Source organism: Varroa jacobsoni, unplaced genomic scaffold (assembly GCF_002532875.2).
Source record: "Varroa jacobsoni isolate VJ856 unplaced genomic scaffold, vjacob_1.0 scaffold_909, whole genome shotgun sequence".
NCBI lineage: Eukaryota > Metazoa > Arthropoda > Arachnida > Mesostigmata > Varroidae > Varroa > Varroa jacobsoni.
This window is the reverse complement of record NW_019213811.1, coordinates 75583-96355: the sequence shown is the minus strand read 5'-3', so window position 1 is coordinate 96355 and position 20773 is coordinate 75583. Positions and strand designations below refer to the sequence as shown.

Genomic DNA, 20773 nt, shown 5'->3' with positions numbered 1-20773 from the left:
ATGGTATTATGCTCGCCTATTGCCTGCTTCCTTTACTGCGTCGTTGCGGCAAGGGGCGCGCATGGACGATCGACCAGGTCAAACCAGACTTCTGTAACATAATAGGTGAGAGTGTGAGGGATGAGGATTTTGTACGCAATACGCCTGTCTTTGGTAGATCCTTTTGAAATAGAGGATGGCTTTCTGCTGACAGGTGGCAATGAGCAAAAAATGAGCGCTTCTTCAGCTAGCCATACGAACACTACTAGTAGTACAGATTGCTCCTTCGTATTTATTTGGCTAGGTCGACTATTGCGCCGAACGAACCCGTCAGTGTTTGACATCAACAGATGACGTCTCACCGTCACACGGTAATGTCCACAGTAACTATTATATATTTCTGCTTTTGTCGGTCATTTTGATGCACCACCCCCTCCCCCCCCGCCGTCGCCAGAACTTCCCACGAGTGAAAAAAGCTCCGTGGACAACATCTTGTCAATAGCGGACTGTACACGCAACGTATAATTTTCTCTGGATAACTGCTATCATTCCTGCTGGTATTTCAATCAAATCATTACCGTGCTACAATGCATGCATTAAGTGGATATTGTATGTTGCGATGTGCCATAAGACATAAAATTATACTGCACTGTGACTCTAATGTTCTTGGATGGAAGCTGAATCTTAAAAACACGTGCCGTATTTCTAGTCACTAATTCATTTGTTTTAAGGACTTGGTGTTATTACGGCTTTCGGCTTTTTGGTGTTTAGAACAACTGTACACAGAGCGTGGGTTCCGTCTATTTCAGCATTTCTGAAATCCTATATATATATAGTATTTGCAGTACTTTTTTTTTGAGGATTTCACAATAACAATAAAACGTTTATCACTTTACCATTCGAGCAGTCGGCTCTGATTAAAAGAACAGAAAATTAAACATAAGAATGAACTGAGTCACGCGACACCCAATTATAAATTAGTTGACTTGCTCCGACTATTATTATATTCGGAAGAATATACTATAAACAAACATGGAGCAAGGGTGTTTTTTTGAAGTAGAGAAGATGATACGAATTTGATGCACAACGTAACCTATAATGTGCATGGTTTAAAAAAGGAGTCATGTATTGATATTGTTCCTTAAAATGTCAATGCTGATGCGCCAAAAACAAAGCGTACTGAATATTTTAATATCGGCCTATCTTTTTTTTAAGAGTAGTAGCATCTTTTTGGTCCCTTTTCTTTACATATCATTACCTGATATTCAAAAAGAATATTCTGCTCACAGCTGAATACTGCAAGATCAGTGAAACTTCATAGGATACGAAATATACAACCTTCGATTCTCTGAAGGGTCGACTAAGCATCATTTTTAAGTGGGTGAACGAGCTGATGTACGTAGCTACTTTAGTTTAGGCATAGTCAGTCTGGCCTGCTGGCGATGATAACGACCGGTACTGAATGTTAGGAGCCTACAAGAAGCCAGCCACAGACACGTTTCCCAATTTGGTTTACTCCGATCACTTTGAACTACCATGAAAACAAGTATTTGTGTCCTGAAGAGATTGGCAGTCTAGTGCCGGCTAGCTTGAAAAGCCTTTAAAACCGGTAACCTTTAAAACTATGTCGACCGTAGAGCAAAAATCAATGAAGGTGGTGGTGCTAAAGTACTGCTTCTCGACCTGCTAAGGTCACGCTGTACACGATGAACTTCTCTTGCATCGATCGATTCCAAGTCTTCTTATTACTAGTCTCCATAATATTACGAACACTCATACGACTATTTGGGGAAGTATATAATTTATAGCATATGGCACAACGGTCTTATATTTGTTTCATTTAAATTCAGCGGCAGCGCATTGTTAGCTAGTTTAAGTTTATGCAAGAAATTTATAATATAAGGTGTAACTTCTCTACAATCTTTTAATCTGCAATTTTTAACTAAAGAACAAATAAAGAAAGAACAATTCTTTTTTTAAATATGTCCTTATTATAGCATTTACAACAACTGTTTTTTTAAGACTGCAATGCTCTCGTTCCCAAAAGCAAGGGTTTAATGGTTTTCTAAACATATTCATATAGAGTACTAGCATATATGGAAAAAGCGAGAACCTACAGAGCTGTCCATTCAGAAAGTTTAAAATGGGCTATAGGTCAATATGGATAATTATTTGCGTCTTTAACAGCAAGTCTATTCTGAAGCACGTGTGTTACGCACTCAAAACTACCCTACCGACATCTATTGAGCTAATGTCTAGGACACGGGATCGGAGCACTTTAATGTGTTCATACCCTCAACTGTCTTCAACAATAGCCAGATTTGCTTTTTGTCTAGGACAAAAAAAGGTTGAATAAGCCTGTTTATCGCAATGACAACGTGTAAGGTGTCTTCACTCTGAACTTCCTTGGTAAATTATTAGGATACATAGCTTCTAGTGAATCGATCATATAAACGCTCGGTCTTCGAGTAAACGCCTTAAGCTAAATCGATACGTTTTGGTAACAAGACTTCTCAAGATAGGTGCAGTGAATGAGGTGTCCGCAGGGAAAGCTTAAAATGCGCACTCACCAATCTGATTGCTCAGAGATATTTTTTTATGTGAAAAATAGCTGACTGCTCGGTACCGAAGAGATGAGTGGCGGCTGGCTACGTCGCCATGCTCAGCTGAGCCAAATACCCCATTTCGCTTGTTGAGCTCAGGCGTTGATCGTCGAAAAACTAATGATATCTAAACTTTGATATACAAAGGGCAGTGTTCGTAAACAACAGAAATTCATTAGTGGATAACTTCGCCGTCCGAGCTGCGATACGACAGTCTGCACTCGTCATGTATACGTATTGTTTTTCTCTTACCAAAAATCTGTATCATTTTGTTGAAAAAGGCCTAGCTTAGGAAGTTTTTGAAAGTAAAATTCTGTTTCCACGTGTGTTATACTAACTAAAGATTTGCCAAGTTGTGATACTAATAACTGTGTGATATATAATAATAACAGGTTGCATTTATAGGGCAAAGGGTTAAAACACTTGGACATAGCTTACAATGCGTCGCAATAAGCCACCAAAGAAAAACAGTCATAATACAAAAAGGGAAATAATTTAAAAGTTTTACTGTATCCTGCAGCGTTTGCCGATACGCGTTATTTGTTAAATTTTCACACGCAAACTAAACTAGGATGTTTCAATAAAAAATAAATAACTTGTCTATAATTGTTGTGTGTCTAGTTCGTCTTTCGCGGTCTCTAGCGGACTGTCTAGTGCAGTGCCACATTTTCGATGTTACTGTGGTACAGAAAGTCTTATAGGGACAGTCTCTGTAACGGTAGTTCATAATGAAGGCAGTCTCAGTGCCCTAGCTTTGCGACAGTGATAGGTGGCTTTACTTTGCCGTGTGGGCATAGTCATTTGAAAAACAAAGGAATATCATCTGAGTAGACTAAAGTTAGGAAGACCGTTCCAACGCATAATTCTCTCAGCTGTTTCTCCTAATGAATATATTTATGATAATTTTATTTTTGGAAACGTCTTTAGCTTCTTGTTTGCATCGCTTGCTTCATATAAATTGCCTGATTTTAAATAGAGCGTTCAAAAAGAAGCGCAAAAAATAAGCTCGGAACTGTTCCAAGTTTAACGTTTCTATGAAGATTTTTAGCTTCGTTTTTCTTTCTTAGAGTGATTTAAACACTAATATATATTCAAGATAAGTGAAAGCTGGAAGAGATAACTTATAAAAAGGTGCTTTTTGCATAGAAAATTTAATTAAAACCGCTAGAGGTTTTGTAGGCCTTTGGAGAACTTTTATCCTTATCTTTAAAATTACAGAATTTTTCCTTTATCAGTTTGATTAAAGGTACAATATAGTGAAAGTAAGCACTAAGTAGACTGTTTAAACTAGACAGATATTCAATACCGCCATAAATAAAAACTTTGTGTAGTTGCTTATACGTCTCAAACACTTTGTAAATACCCTGCATATCAAGAAACAATGGTATAGCTGCACCGCTAATTGAAAACCTTGTATTTGATAATATACTTGATCAGCATTACGGCGTTTAGGGCGATAGTTGATAGCATAAAGTCTCGCGTTCCAGTTCCACAGGCCAGATACAAATCAGTACCGTATCGTCTTTTTCCATCTTATCAACATCAGGTCACTGTGTGGCAAAGAACTTTGACGTGATTTCTGACTGAGCAAAATTATTTTTTAACCCGGATTTCAAACCTCGAGCATAAATACGCCAACTGACCGACTAATGAAAGTTTAAAAATGGCGCCACCCCTAAAGCCACTGGATACCTCAATCAATGAAACTTAAATACCCGAAGATGCTTTAGCGTTACTTCTTATTCTGTAAAACGGAACATCGAGAATACCAAAATCCCTCAAACTTCGGTTACAATACGAATGCGATAGATCTATATACCTAACAGGTTTATGAAAATAAATGAACTCATCATTAGTTAACCCCTTATCCCTTAAGGCATGGGAAGGTTACATACTGGACGCCTATTGTCAGTGAGAAGGGACGACCGGGAGAACAAACGACTAACAATGCGATAATGCAAAAAATAATTAAGATAAAAATCATCAATATTTGTTTTTGAAGGGCATTGAATGGGTACGAAAACATTTTTTGAAAAGCCGAAACAGAGAGAATACTTGCCTGTTTAAAAAGTGTTAAAAATAGCACACGACGAAAATACAGACATTGATATTTGTTCATTTTACACACACCGACCGAAGCTGACTCAGAGGCTGTCGCACCGATTCCGCAGAATGTTTATTTGAAGAAGTAAAACTAGTATTTCGGGGCCCGAAGGTAGGATAGGTGAAAACATTAACCTTAACCTGTCCTTATTACAAACGGTCTTATTTCGATTTCGAGACTGCAACCGGACTACTGAGTAAAATAATAAAAGTATGTTGATTAAAAGTTAGAGGGAGAAACAGTTCATGTAAACGGCGTTATCAATACTATCAGAGATGTTCTAAATAACGTTTTTTCATTTTTGTGGTTTAGAAGTTCGTCATTTTATACTTCACGTGGATTGATTAACGCCCTAGACTTTCTACATGCATAGTATTGATTTTCCATTATTATTTACTATATAGTTTTTCAACGGCAGGAGGTCTCCACATTCATACAACTACTACGGATACCTTACTTATATCTTAGCTCGACAATCAATAATAAAATATTTCAGTGTAAAAATTTCTTAGACCTTTGATACCTACACAGTCAACGTAGCACTGGCACTGTGTAATAAAAAAATTATGTTCTGCTTTAACGGATTGTGCATTTGAAAACGCTTCACAGCCTAAGGCATTGACGATTTACAGCGCTAATTAAAAAAAAAAAAAAAAAAAAAGGTTCTGAGATAATTTGCTATGCAATCTATCTACAAATACAAACAAAAAATACGAAGAAGGTTTCTGCAAAAAATTTGCCCTCTAGTATATTTTCTACAAGCAATTTGTCTATCGTTAACATAATGGGTTCGCGAATTATCATTAGTGTTCATGAACAGGACTATTTTTGCCTTAATTTTGATGCTTACCAGCATTTACGTATTTAATTTGCCGTTGAGAAAATCTAACGAAGATGATTCAAGGGCCTGTTTTTCCGTCAATGTTATTGTTTTCCTGATAGATAAAAATCACATTATCGGTAGGATAGTAGTCAGAGTACGCCTGTTTATTCTTCACATAGATAATTTGGGCCATTGAAAGTGCAGCTTGATCTTATCCTTCTAGATCAAACAGCCATTATTATTATAGGACCAAATGATAACTGCAATCATGGAGATCAATCTCGTCGTTTTTACAGCCGTGAACAGGCCTTTGGCGGTTCGCTCAAGAGTCGCCATTGAGCATGGGGTCGCAGTCTTCTTTTTCTCGTTTCGTTATTACAAATGGTGGATTCAGCTTAAATTGACAATCGCATATCTTCGGAAAAATTGATTGCATTCAGTCTACAACCTGGGTCAGCGTTCGTTTACAATAGATTGTTGCGCCATCTACTGCTTATATTTAGGCCTTGCTACCCAAATGTTTCTAGTAAATGAAAAGCTCACTGGCCTTAGCAATTGCCAACGCCATAGGCATTTGATTTGTTGTCTAAACAAAACAACTAGCGCATTTGTCTGATATATATTTTGTGATTATGTTAATCTTATTGCTCTAGGTATGGTTCATGTTTTCTAGGGCCTTAAAGCCGTGCTGACAAGGCTTTATTAAGACATCGATCTAATGAAGTAACAATGCAGCATTGGCTCTTCGCGCTTTACTCGATTCAGCTGTCGTACAGGTGATTGCCATTTTTTTTGTTTCTTTCAAGGCGACAACCCCTTCTGCTGAACGCAATAACCGACGTAATCCCCCGACATTAACGAGTTTATAGCTTTAAACCAAATGATAAAAGCAATTGCGGTTTGCATAGGTTATTGAAGTACGATCCTGTACGGTCAAAAACAGTCGGCCGACTCTCTTCTAGAGCGCATGCTATTTTAAATAGGGTCATATATGGATCAACAATACGGCTTCGTGTTGTGTAAACGGAATGCTCGCAATCTATTTTTGAAGAGTAATATAATCGTTTAAGGTCTAACAGGTGTTACAATGTTCAAACATACTACGGGATTTTTTTTTGTTTATATAACGTCACGCTCTTGTGCACACGGAATATGCTTTTAATGTCACGTTCTATTGTCTATAAAATGATAAAGATAAAAAGTAAAAATTAGAATCGATTCAAATTTTGCCCGTTTACGAAAGCCCCGTCCGCGGCTGCAAATAGATTGGTTTCCGTCGTGTAACGCAGTGTCACTGACGTAAATGTCGCATCATGTCTCGACAGGCCCTTATCATACACACGCTATTCCCCAGGATGTCTTCAACGTTCTCATGCGTAGTACCTCTGTTCCTGTGGTGACAAGTTCGCGTGCTAAATTTATGGCCACAGGTTAGATTCCCGATGTAAATATGCTTTTATCCCATGCTGGGAACTAGCCTGAACTAATTAGTGGCTTGCGGTTTAAGTACTGAATTAAACGGCAACGCCTTAGCCCTCATGCTGTCCTGGAGTCTGCATCTTTTCTACCCGACTAATGAACAGCGGTCTCCTCTGATGGAATAATTGTTGTACTATATCAAGGAAAAAGGATCTTGATCCAGCCATAGAACCCCTGTCAGTTCCCATTAATACATTAGCTACCTGCGATGAAAATGTCTAATTTTGTATCGAGATGCACGTTGATGAATACTTTTTATCAACGAAGGCAAGCTCTATTAACGATTGTTCCTGGTGGCTGGTATCCGTGTGTGCGCGCGCGCCATGAATTGCAACACCATGAAATTCAATCAAGTTCACCATTATTTCATCTGTTTACTAGGATTTGGCGAATATTCATCTCGACGATTTAGCAGACTTTTTTCATCATTTCCATCCAAAATATATTGAAACAGTTCGGACATAGTTTTTTTTTTGTTTTGTATTGTAAACTATACGGTTACTGTAAACAATTCTAACTACACACCTCGATATTAGGGTACTATTGTATGGTTGACCTCTCCCGAAGGAGCGTTCAACTATTGCCAAAGGTGACTAAATTAACTTTGATTGTACGACTAGAGCCTACATTTATTACTAACAGACCAATCGCTAGCTGTTTAGATGCCCATTTCAAACCTATCCCCTTACAGGGGACGGAAGGAAAGAGGAACCCTGTCACGATCTGAATATGATATTTGTGGACGGATCGTTGCAACCACATAGTGTTGTAAAGCGGCCTAAAGAGAATAGTCCTTTTTTTTTACTTGTCCCGAACTGCTTTGTCGCACGTTATGAGTCGTCCACAAAGACACGATGTGTCATTTTCGGTATTCGGAGAGCAGCATATTCCAGGGAATGGCCCACTATAGTTTGCTTAGCCGATTTGCGGTCGGTATCTGCGATCAGTAATCAGCGGCCAGTCACTATTTATGGCTTCAGTGTGATATTTCAGCCCTAAACTAAAAACTTGCAGAAAAGTACGGCCATACCTAAGTTAATAAAAGTGCATTTAGATTGTTTACGCGCTGGTCCTGATTTGTGTTTCTTCGATAAGTGCCTTAAACGTGCGTTTTTATAGTGTAACATATCAGTTGTGGTCTCCGTCGAACACTAACAAACTGAAGTCCGCTCGAAAAATATTGGCTCTTCGCGTGGCAAATAAATGCAGCGATGCTCGTTTGTTCGTCGACCTACCTGACGCGAAGACCCTGCTAAATTATACTGACTGAGCCAAAATTATAAAAGATGCTAGTCCTTTTTGTTCTCACACTGAAAACCATATAACGTGAGTGGCCTTATTTTGTGTGTCACCAAGGTTTAGCAAGTAAGGCACCGTTTGACACTAAGATGAACTGAAATTCAAGTGTTTTTTTTTCAATAACTCTCACTTTAATATAAAGAGGAGGGTCACATAAATATGCCTCGTATTTAGTCATATCAGTGCTCCGTGATGCTGAATTCGTGTAGAGTATCTGTCGATTTTGTATACGGCAACAAACGTGCTGAATCACCTATAAAAGTCAAATGAATTGAATTTTAACGAAGCGTTTACCGGTTTATGTATTGTATTCGTTTTTATCCGATTTAAAATGTCCACCTGTTACCTATTAGCGGACCGTTCTAGCAGAGTTTTCCTGCCTGATAGTCGTCTCGTATGGCATTTGATTTAACGTCATGTTTAGCGTCTCCCCAATAGCGTCTGTCTCATGTTTGATAGTTCTAGTCGCCGTGGTATGTTCGAAGTAGTCTGTGTTATGTTTTGTCTATCGCTGTGGACCTTATATCATCGGAGATACTATATTCCGATTCCTACTAATTGCTCTGTAGCCGCAGTCGACAGCTTATCCTGGGATGATTGTGCAGTACTGGCTCAGATAACTGAATCTGCTTATATTTCTCATAGTGTCATAACTTTCATAGTTTCTTTTTTGCACGACATCGATTTACTTTTAACTGTTTTTAACATCACCAGTACGACCCTGGCCCATTATAGGCTTTACGTCGCATCTACTCGGTCAAAAATTCTCACCTTGCTTAAGATTTCCAGCTTCATCAAGGTGCTCCAGTGGAACTCCTTATCCACTCGTCTTCTTGCGTCTTTCTGATCTCTTTCGGAGCACCTTAGTTCGTATAGTTATTGGCATTGTTGTCACCGCGTTTCTATATAATAGCTAGGTCTTTCCAACCAAATCTGTATATCCTAAACATGCTGCACGACCTCAATATGTGCACATTCAACTGGCTAAACGCGGGAAATCCATGCTCCATTTGGTCTATAATATTCAATAGACTATTAGGTCCTGCTAGGTGTGCTTGGCCTAAACCAGGTCATATACGCCCTTTAAACGCTGATATCTTAAATTTCCAAGTACTTTCGGTACTGAGCATTCAATAATTTTAGTCATTCCATTAGTTATTCTGCTGATTCTTTTATGTACCACACAAACAAATCGGACGACAGGTAAGGAATCCTTAACGAGTCTCTAGATATCTTGAGCTTTTCAGATTTACCCCGGAGGTCTGATACCTAATTTAGCAAGCTATTTATTGTGATTCCGGCGTAACTCATGCTGTGTTAATTTAATAAAAAGCCTTCAAAGCTTACTCCTGTTAACGCTGTCATATATTTTGATTTCATCGAAAAAACCACATGCTAACTCTTTGCTCCGGGATCTAGCCAACTACGATTAAGGTCCCTTTGCCTGTTCATCCTGAAATATTTCGTATTAACCCTAAGACTTCCCATTCCTTCCGCTCGTACTACTATCCTGTTGCAGGATACCCCTTCTATTAATCTGTACTGCATGGCCGATTCTATCATAGGCCAGTAGATTGAATCTAGATAAGTGAATCTCCACTATCAATTGAACTTCGCCTATTCCAGCTAAGATGTTAATGAACACATTTACTATGTATGCGCGTTCCAGTTCACCTAAATCATTTAAGGCCGTAGCCGCTATCACATCGAGTGGTATAGGACTTACTTGATATTAACGAAGACATTGGTTCTACTTCTTAGGCAGCGATTTGTCCGGTGGTGTCTTCCGCCACAAGCTGTATTGGTAAACTGCCCCTTTTGGTTTGTATGTTTAATAGCTCGTCTGCCACTTCGGCCAGACATAGCTTCACATTCGTGCGGCCGCCTCAAATTATGAGACCACTGTCTTCACCTTCAGAATGCGTTCGGAGAACATGCTTTCCTGTCTGGGAGCGTATAAAACGTGATTCTAGTTTTTTATGCTTTTTAAATCTCTTGTGAATCAGGGTTTCTTGCTTATATAGTATTCAAGTGTTACTTCCACTTGGGTTGCGGCATGTTTCTATAAAGATCGAAATAGGGGCATTAGTTGGCGTAGAGTCATTTCGTTAAGCGGATCATAATACCTGAGATTCGTGTCATTGCCTAGTAAATAACTTGCTTCCTTTTTGTGGTCCGCTGCTTTGCTTCTTTTTTGGCGATCTTCTGTAAGATTAATATATAATATCGTAATGTTGTTTTTAGACTTTTGCATGCGCTCTCTACGTCGTTTACTGCTACTGTTATACAATCAGTCCCATTTTGAGCGCGGACGCTCGTGAAACTCTCTGTCTGTGATCTTTATCTCCCGAAAAAATAGGTAGAAAACTCTTTTGTTAAGTTTGCATGGATCGTTTCATGTAGAGCGATTTTCGTTTCGGCTCAAATGGTTTTACTTTCTACTGCACGAGAAAAGTATCAACGATTTGCTTCTGCGCGAACTGTATATGCCTTAATCATCCAACTTTCAGTGGTCATTTTAGAACTATTACCGCCAAATTCACTACGCGTAAGCCATAATTGTTCCAATCTTTAAAACCCGTTGCGAAGTCAATCATAAGAACAATGTTAGTTGTGCTCCTCTTATTCTCGTATTTCACCAATTTTTTTCCTCGAGATTTATGAGGCGGTTCGTTGGCGAGTGGCGAAAATTAGGTTTAAAGCTCCAATTCAGGTGCTGATGATTCTGCATTTTCTTTAAATTCACAATTTCCGATATAACTCCTGCTATAAACTACCCCACTCCCAAATAATTGTTCGAAGTACCCATGTAACACTTCCTAAGGGGCTAAATCCTCGAGGGTGATACGACAGCCCTTTACCACAAGCTGTCGTCCCATTCTTGTACTCACAGTGACGGATCGCCCAGAACCAAAGTCGCTTATCGAAGCACTCTCCATCACAAAACCGTTAGTGCTACTTATACATTCGGCGTTAATTCATGTTCTGTTCCCCAAACCCTTTCTATAACGTCAGCTTTAGCATATGGTTTCAATACTCTTAAAAAAAACTGAATTTTTTTAGAAAAAAATAATACGGCCAAAAGTCATCCGTCACAAAGCACACGTTTCGGCCACTATTCAATGGCTTTGAAGTAAAGCCAGTAAAAAAATGGTAGAGGAACGTAGAACCACGAGCTAACTAAAATAAAAAAAAATCTGGACTTTCTATTGACGCTTGTTTTTCTCATTAATATCTGGCTAGTAAAAGTTTCTCAAAATTTTGATGAATTCATCAATACCATCGATCATCAAAACTCAATATTTCAGATCCATGTCCTAAGTTTATTTCTTTCTTTCCACGAATGCCCATCAATGCAAGAGGCAATTTTCCCTCAGCATCACCATTTTACGAACGACCGCAACATTCTTTCATTTTATATGTACACAATTATTTTAATAATTACGTGAACCTTGACGCAAATATATTGTCGATGCGAACAGTACTTAGACTAATTTTATTAAATTTGAATTTTTTCATTCTTTAACGTTGTCAAGGAGTTATCTTTAGTAGACTGCGATACCAACTTCCAAAGGGTTACAATATCATTATTGCGGAGCGAGCAAAGCAAAGGAACTTCGTTTTTGTGCAGCCTTTTTGTGTACGATCGTTGTTCTCCAGGACCGATTTTTCTGCGAGTATTCTATGTACATCTGTATCACTCTGCCACGACCACTCCTTGTTATGTCAAAATTGCCTTGGTGCCAGCATTAATTATTACATAATCTATAATAATATAACACTTGCTTATAGTAAAGCGCTTACCAAGTTACCGACTAATTTATTTCCGCGGTTCTAATGAATCTATGCATTGCTTTCATAAATGTAATTAATGATTACATATTTTCTGTGTTCGTATTAGTCGCGGCAACCTCGAAATGACTATTCTTTCGGTTCGGAAGAAATGTATAGCTGATCTTACACATTCCCCTCTGCTTCACTAACGGTTGTACTTTTTCTAGCATAGTACCTACGATGCTATAAACTAATTAGATAACATCATTCCAAGCTCTTGCTATTATTATTCTGATTCTTCTACGATGATTCTTTATCCTTTACTAAGTTATATGGATTTGTCGATGCTATCCTGATGCAAGTTTTCTTTCTTCCGAGTCATCAGTGTGAACAATCACACAATTTTAATAATCTTTCTTATGTTCAATACATCTTATTTCTACCAACCCTGAATACGTACAAGCGCATATATATCCATTACACACCACGCCCACGTACCTACACATACCTATGAAAAGCACATTTGATATGCCACTCACAAATATGAGAAAAGCCCGTTGAGAGTCCTGCAGTATCTCTACAGTAATAAAGATCCTCGCTATTAGACGTTAGTTGAATGGAGCTCTCATTTTCCATTTACCTTAAAAACAACTTCGTTTTTTAGAGCTTCTCTACTTCCACGTACGAGTGGTCCCAGTTGGCCGAGAAACTGTTTTCCCTTTCTTCATATTTCCCTTTTATCCATCCATAGTAAACATGGGGGCTCTAAGGAGAACCTTATGCCTTGTTTCTATTGTTGTTAATTCAATGCTTTCAGCTTGCTTTTATGCTACATGCAGGCTAATACTCTTTGTCAAGACGACTTTCGTTCAATTTTAGGATTACCTTGTATTTCTTGGTTATTTTTACGTACTGTGCTTTTTTCCTAACCAACAGTCGCTTGAAATATCTATGAAATACTCTGTCATAAAATATCGTTCGTTGCACAAATGAATATTAGATGGTGGCCCTCCCATAAATCAATTCACTACTCAATTAAGAAATAACAACCCTAAAATTATTTTTCCTTATTTCTCCTTATTCATTTTCAAAATTCAGAACGATGCGCCCACTTAAATGTGTTCTGCGAAATTCGGAAAAAATTAGGAAACAAAGTTTATCTGATTAGAAGTGAATGCCCAGTTCTGAGAATATACGCCCCTATCGTACAACTGCGGCCTTTTAAGAGCGCTAATCATATTTAAGTCATTTTCATATTTAGATATTTGTTTGAGCTCTTGCGAAGCATATGGAATGAATGAAAGCCGATTTTTTCATACAGCATCAATTTAACAACCGCGTGATGCAATTCTAAAATGTGATGATCACTTCACGTCATACATACGGACCAAAAATATTTGCCCCATTTATAATAATCATTATTATTATTACTTTTGATCTATGCATGTTCGCTCATGGCTGTGATAATCGTATATTTAATGTGTATACGTACTATGCCGCTAGAGTTTCAAACGATCCTAGTTTGCCCTCTTTTTCTTGTCGTCAATGAAACTTGGTATGCATATTGTGCACTAGAAGGCAATTAAATCAGATTAACAGTTGTTCGTTGTTGAATATTCATACGTCAATGGTCTCTGTTGCCGCAGTGGAGCATTCGGATCTCCCTTTTACCAGCCTATGATATGTACAGAGGGGCATATGCACATCTCTACCAATGTGCATACAGGAAAACAGGCAAGTTCTGCGCGTTGCTTTGAGCAGCGTGAGACCTGACTTGATTAGTATCGATAGATCCTGTCCTTGAGAAACGCCCATGAAGAGGATCCGTTGGCAGTTAGTCGCCATTTAAAACGAAGGAAGTAGGCTAGGTTGAGAATACTCCGCAGGGAAAATTCACTGGGCTATTTCGATCTGCGCGTAACTAACTCCATTCCCCAGGCCATGACTCACCCGGTAGGCGCATGACTTTCGTGTGCCAAAGTGATGGTGGTGGCGACAGCGGCGTCGACTGCTGACTTGGCTAGGACTGTCCTTCCCGTCCTTTTCTCCTCCCCTGACGCTGTAGACTCACTCGTAGTGGAAGACAATCACACTTAATGTTATATTAACAGTTGCTGAATATTGACACGTTAACGACAGTGTAGTCAAATGTATCGTTGACGTTCGGTTCTTGTAGTGCAGTGTTCGGATCCGATTCGCAAAAGACCTCTGAGGGGATATCCTGAAATAGCATGATCTAATTACGGCCAACCAGTTTATGCTAACGTAGGTTTTGTTCCTAAAGCAAACGATCACTCGCGGGCAGCACAAGCCCGCGGTATGCTAGCGCCAGATAGTACGGCGGAACTAGTGTTGGGTAGTAAGACAACTCTCTTCCGTCATTTACGTACCGCTTGATTTTCTGTCGGCTCTTTTCTTCTACTCAGCTCAACTCGCAACAGCTAATTAAATTACCGTCCATCAACGGTAAAAGTCAGCCATTTTAGTCGAGTGCTAGCGCACTCTCTGTACTCGAACGGATGGTTTAAACAATTTACGGAAGCCGTTGGCGTCCCTGTCTCTCATAATCGCAAATAAATGTGACCTCACCAGAAGGTTTCAGCCTTTCGTTTGGTTTGATGCAGGCAGCGCAAGCTTAGGCAGTATCGTTCCTCTGATCTACGAAACCTGAACTAATCATCAGCGTGAACCTCAGAAAAAAAAACAGAGGTCAAAAACAAATCTCAGGTCTACTGATTATGAAACCTTGCGAACAGATCCATCTTTATATTAATCACTATATCCATAATTATACTACTGGAAGAGAGTAGTCACTGGAACAAGCGGTGTCTAATGGAGAACTGAGCATTTATTAAATAATCTCGCAGAATTAATACTGTCACCTTAATCGAATTTCGGGTGCTTTTAAAACGTACACGTTACATCAACCTGTTAACATCTTTTTTTTTTATGGGTGCACATATCTTACGGAGATGGCAACATCAAATTTCATTGTTTGATTCCTCTTTATCCCCTAAAGTTAATATTGTTTCAACAGGTTTATACTAAACCGCTCAAAAAATGTCAGCGTCATTGATTTCGAAATCCAACAGAACGTAACGCACGTCTGTCCTAAAATATCGAAGGGGAACGCTGTCCTTTTTTGTGCGTTACGTCCGCTGTAGAGATTTGTTAGTATTTAGCGCGGTACCTACGTTACGTGCTCGGCATACCAGCTATGGTACTGATATGGAACCTTCACGAACGTAGGTGTCAACTAGAACTACCTAGGCGATTACGGTAAACTCGAGCTAATCCAGAGCGGAAATAAACGTCTTACTAATAAAGAGAATCGAACTTTAACAGAGAGTAACAAGGGGTGACGCAGTGTTTAGGTTGACAGCATCTTTATACAAAGAACGAGGGGGTTTTCGAAAAACTGGTAAGGATAAGTGCGTTGTACCATTCGAATAAAAAAATAACAAGAATTATTTGATATGAAACAATAAACTATTTTATAAAGGGTTTTTGAAACAGCGGCTTAAACATCGATATGGACCTCTAAAAGCACTTTTATTATTCTATTATTTTTAGTAAAATATTAACAAGCTAACGTAGTAATCGCTACGTGTTATACAGTGTACTGCAGCAAATGAGTAACTTAATAGACAAAATACAGAAGTCATAACTTTATTAATCGTACTTGCTGGGTGCGCTGACATATGGACAATGCGCCTCACATTTGGAATTAAGTAAGTTTCATTTGTCTCTCCTTTTATGTTACAGTTGGCTTCCGGTCGGCCGGACATACGTGGATACGTAGTTTGAATGTACGTGAACCGGGTCAACTGATGACCGACTTACCCTATAGAGTCAGTCATCGGACTATAGTGAGGTTTAATATATAGAGTCAGTTTATCGAATAGAAGTAAACGGGGTCGGTCGTCGGCTGATGTTTAATAGATAATGTACGTGGATCGACCCTGCTTACTACCAAAATAAAACAGGGTTGCGTAGATCGGAACTCTACCCTAGCGTTAAGCACGCAGACACTATTAGCATTACTAAGTCCATTAGAGAGAAGACGTACCGAACATCCAAGGGGACGCTACAAACCCTATATTTATTCATCAGTTTAGTTACATCTTTTTGAAATACGTTCTTGAATTATATGGTTACCGTCCTAACCCCAAACACCTTTCTCCCCTCCTTAAATGTACTAGTTTGTTCGAGAAATCGGTAAATGTTTGCAAATTGTTATTTACAATAAATTGCGAACTACATTATGTTGGTCTAACTTAAGCCGACTCGACTACCTGGCCATATTAGTTATGATTTCAGCCCACGATTTCGAAGCAGCAGCAGCAATGGAGGTTCGCCTCACGCTTAGATGGTGGTCAGATCCCGTAACACGAGTGAACGTCAACGGATCACCCTGTGGTTTTTGTCGATGTGCGGACGTTCACGCACACACAGAGCGTAACGTAAAGAAAACGTACACAATTTTGTCCTATGTTTCTTTATCTTATTCTAATTTATATAATATATTTGCGATTTTTGTATCATCGTAAGTAATACGGCGATTTTGGAAACGTACGTGTATTCGCCATATTTTCTGTGAGCCAGCTGTAACGAAGCGTTTTTTCCGTCTCTACCTTAAAATACACGCAGTATACATATCCTAGTTAGAAAATTTGAGCGTGACGAGACAAAAAAAGGCAAACACTTTCCAGGAATAGGTGAGCATCAGACTTTTGCAAAACTGTATCTCCAAGCGTAAACTATAAGGATAAATTCAGGATTTTTGTACAAATTTTTCTGACTAGGTAATTTTACAAACTATTTTACTTCATTTCAGTGGCAACAGAAACCATAGCTAATATTTTCGTTTATGATTCCTGTCCTAAACGAAATTTCTGTCAAATGGACCCTTTCCACCAAAGGTTCAGGTTTAGGTCCTACGATTTCAATGTTTCATATGGTGGTCTTTGCAGAAAACCAGATCAAATGAATAAAATGGCTGCTTGAGTTAAAAATAATAATTTTTATACTTACAGCTTTAATTTTTTATGGGCCGAAGAGACATTTGCAGTGGAGAGAGCTGTAATAATAAAAAACAAGCAAAAATAAAAGGCAAGTAAAGTAGAAATTTCTGAAGGACAAATCTAAGGGTTGATTTGTGTGTGGTCGATATTTCTTCCCTACTATAAATGTTCAACTTACAGTCTGCTGATGATCGATTGTTGTATATCCTTGGCAAGGTCTTTCACACTCCGCATATCCACCATCTTTGTTTTGTCCGGGCGACGAACTTTTATCCCTGATTCTAAATGCTGCTATTAAATTGAGCCCAGCGATTTTCAAAAACAAATAGGTCAGTTTTTTTTTAAATAAACGGGACTAAACAAGGTCATTGTATTGCTAAATGACGAATGAAAACTAATCTGAAGACATAAACATGGTATTAAAGATCGCCTACAATTTTATATTAAAAAGCATTCGGAACGGCTTTTTGTTATGTCTCTTGAAGTACTGGTACTTGATATAGCTTGTTATTAACTTAAAAGTCCACACATCTCGCAAGGTTCATTTATCAGGACGTTCAAAGGCTCGGCAAGGCGTGAATAAATAGGCTAGGCAGTTCTTACGATAAGTGTACCTTCAAATTATCTGGGTCAGCTTGTATTAGTAGGAAATATTTATCGGAGTGATCCAGACATTCTGTTTCTTTCGAATACCTTGAAGAAGCGCGTTGCATAAAAGCAACCAGAGACTTGGTCAATGCTCGCAGTCCGTAGTTGTTGTATCGGTCACAATAATCGAGTATTCGGGGGTAAGGAATGTAAATCGAGATAGCAATCTACTGATCGAGATATCGTAAATCACCTGAAAATATTTTTTCTAAATAATGCCTCAACATTCTGCTATAAAATAAAGAAAATTGCATGAGTAGTTATCACAAAAAGAAAGCTGAAGAAAACAAAAAAAGAAAAAAATAACTAAAATTATAGATATCGCATTTAATTTCATTGATTGTCGCGCCTTAGGAACCATCGAAAAGAAGTACCAAAAACTGTCCAATTTTACATTTCTCGTTGTGTATCCCAAACATGATACACTTTACTAGAAGCTAGTTTGTTATTTACTTGAATATTTGCTCGGACTAAAGGATTTTTAACAAATAAATTTATCTTCAGATGTAATCTTTGGCAAGTTAGAAACTTTATAATAAACTAAGAAAGCAAGCGTTTTCGTCTGTGTTACGGAGGTTATTTAGGCTATCGATCGGTGACAAAAGTCAGAACTCAATTACAGCGAAGTATCAAGCCAAAAGATATAAAAACAATGGAAAAAATTCAACCCCCTATTGCTTTGGCATTTTCAGCCATAATGACACTATGACGACATCACACTTACATGACTAAATTGTACAAAAAAGGCCAATACTATAAAAACGCTCTACACTCAGAAATAGAAATCTGGTCCTCGTCGAACTTTTTTGTACCCCAACCTGTACAAATCTTTGGCTGTATTTCTAAAGCTTACTACAATGCGAATATACTATGCATGTACGCATTGTATATAGTATGTCGTGTATATATGTATGTATAATGCAATTTTTCTGTGGATTATATCTTTGGAAACTATTCGCCGCACCTCACCTATCTCCATCGATTAAAGGATATGGGGGGCATGTTGCTCACTTTCGTAAGTTTGTCTTGGCATGTCGTTGCTAAATAGATTTCTAATGTTGTTGCAATATGTGTGCTTACCCGGGTTAAAGGTCACCGCATATCAAAAGTAAATGTTCGTCGATGTCTATTTACCTTTATATGACTATGGGTGTGTCTTCTGTTTCTTATTATACCTCCTTTGTCGATCTTCATCAAATTTCCGGTCTTTGCCAAAGCCATCTTTTGGCAAAGAAAACAATCACTAAAAACCATGTTCAATTTCGAACACTGACCTGCCGCTCCCATCTTCACTTTGAAGACACTTTGAAGCACCCTTCTTCTTTCTCTCGTTCCAATCTATAGCCAGTAATATCTCGATGATATCACTAGAACGTACGTTTTGTGAACCACGTCATGTTTGTCCTGTAATTACGTTCCGACCTTACCCTGAAATAAATAATTCTTCAACATTTAGGCATACGAACTTATCTACGGTTGATAATCTATCGAGCGAAAAGGCTGATCGGAATCATAATAATTTTTTCGCTACTTTTGAGCTGAAGATATTCTGGAATGAAGAAATGAAGAGCCTAATCACGTATTTTTTCATTATCTGAAACCAAGTTGAATCTTCATATGGGTATGTATGCTGTTCTTAGTAAATATTAGAAGTCAACTGAATCTAAAGATGACTTGATTTATCGAACGGCATAATGTTCGCGTTTTTTTTTTTAAAAAAAATGATAACGATTTCCAAAAGCTCATACGGGTAACGATTTGAATTCAACCTACAAATTATAGTGCAACCCGGGAGGGAGCCTATTACCGAGGTTTATGAGGCACAGCTCTGCGTACTTGCTATAGGTGGCGTCTTTATGATCCAGCACCAATAATATCCAGCTTTTAGAATAAGCTGTCCCCAATCAACAGTAAAGAATATAACTAATCACAGATATTCCTCGCAAGTTATCTAGTTTTAACCCCTCATTGAGCTTGAACCGAAAATAGCTTTTGGCAGGTAAGCTAACCAAGTACTGTTAGATTGTTGTTGATGGTATCCCACGTTTATTTAGTTCACAGTTCTCTACTACAAGTACTACAACAAAGCAAAGATTACGAGCTTAAGGCTAACGAGCCAAGCGTCGGGGATAGGTTATTCGGGCAATTATAGGTCTTGCTTCTTCATAAGGCTACGACAATAAAAGTAGATGACGTTCCCTAGATGACGAAACAATCGACGAGAAAAAAGAATTGGAAAAACACTAGATACACATTAGTTATCCGCGTAGTTTATTAGAATTGTATTTTTTTATTATGCCATAGGGTACGACATGGCTTTGGTATTCGTGATGCGAATTATATATCGCATGGGCAAAAAATATGGCGTCTCCTCGTTACGGTGCCGTTGTTTTTGGAAAGCGTGAACAAATCACAAAAATGAAAATCAGCCCTTTTTCTATACATTCTAGCCAGCACCTTTGGGATCGAACGGTGAAATTTATCTTAACGGTTAAATTTTTATGTTCCCACTAGGCTGTTTTAGTTTGTTTCACGTATTTGTCATTGACATGGAAGCAGCTCGTATACATCCTCGAGAGATGGCTATATATTTAAAATCAACATATATTTTACCACATTTTAATAAACTTTTATTCAATATGCTGTTTAGTATGTATGAAGAATTTCGATTATTTATGTGCAATCAGATATGAGATGCTGTATTGGTACATGTACGATCAGTTACCACTCAGTGTATACCGTTTTGGATGCTCATCGAAACGGTACTAGTTTTAATCGATACCATAACAGGTATAGGCGACATTTGAAGCGACTAGCTGCCATAGAAACTATATAGGCCCCAGCTGGATATCTAGGACATTGCCCAACGATTCCAGTCCAATGTCGATGCTTAGGCGAGGACAACCATGCAAGTACGTTACAAGCCCATCCATCGAGACGGAGATTTTGGCGCCCTCTGCATGCAATTTGCAATACTAGTCTTTGTATAGCCTGTACCTTTCTTGATGCAAATCCACGGAAAATCTACCGCTTTCTCATT

General features: G+C 38.4%; 2 long non-coding RNA genes across 14 annotated transcripts in view; one reads left to right on the top strand and one right to left on the bottom strand.

The window, feature by feature from the left end:
* The first annotated feature begins 47 nt into the window (after nt 1-47).
* LOC111264881 (uncharacterized) lies at nt 48-16342 on the top strand. Its single transcript, XR_002683136.2, has 2 exons — nt 48-350; nt 15827-16342. It is a non-coding gene; the product is annotated as an uncharacterized LOC111264881 (long non-coding RNA).
* LOC111264878 (uncharacterized) overlaps nt 15097-20773 on the bottom strand; it is a 19290-nt gene continuing 13613 nt past the window's right edge. Inside the window, exons 4-9 of one of the 13 annotated variants that reach the window (XR_015312854.1) lie at nt 18868-19161; nt 17264-17376; nt 17096-17141; nt 16638-16695; nt 16357-16475; nt 15097-15905 (exon numbers count right to left, since the gene is read on the bottom strand). This is a non-coding gene — a long non-coding RNA (uncharacterized LOC111264878). Of the gene's footprint in view, nt 15906-16136; nt 16696-17095; nt 17927-18867; nt 19162-20773 lie in introns of those variants that run through there. The other 12 variants (XR_015312850.1, XR_002683128.2, XR_002683127.2 and 9 more) reach the window with 12 other exon arrangements.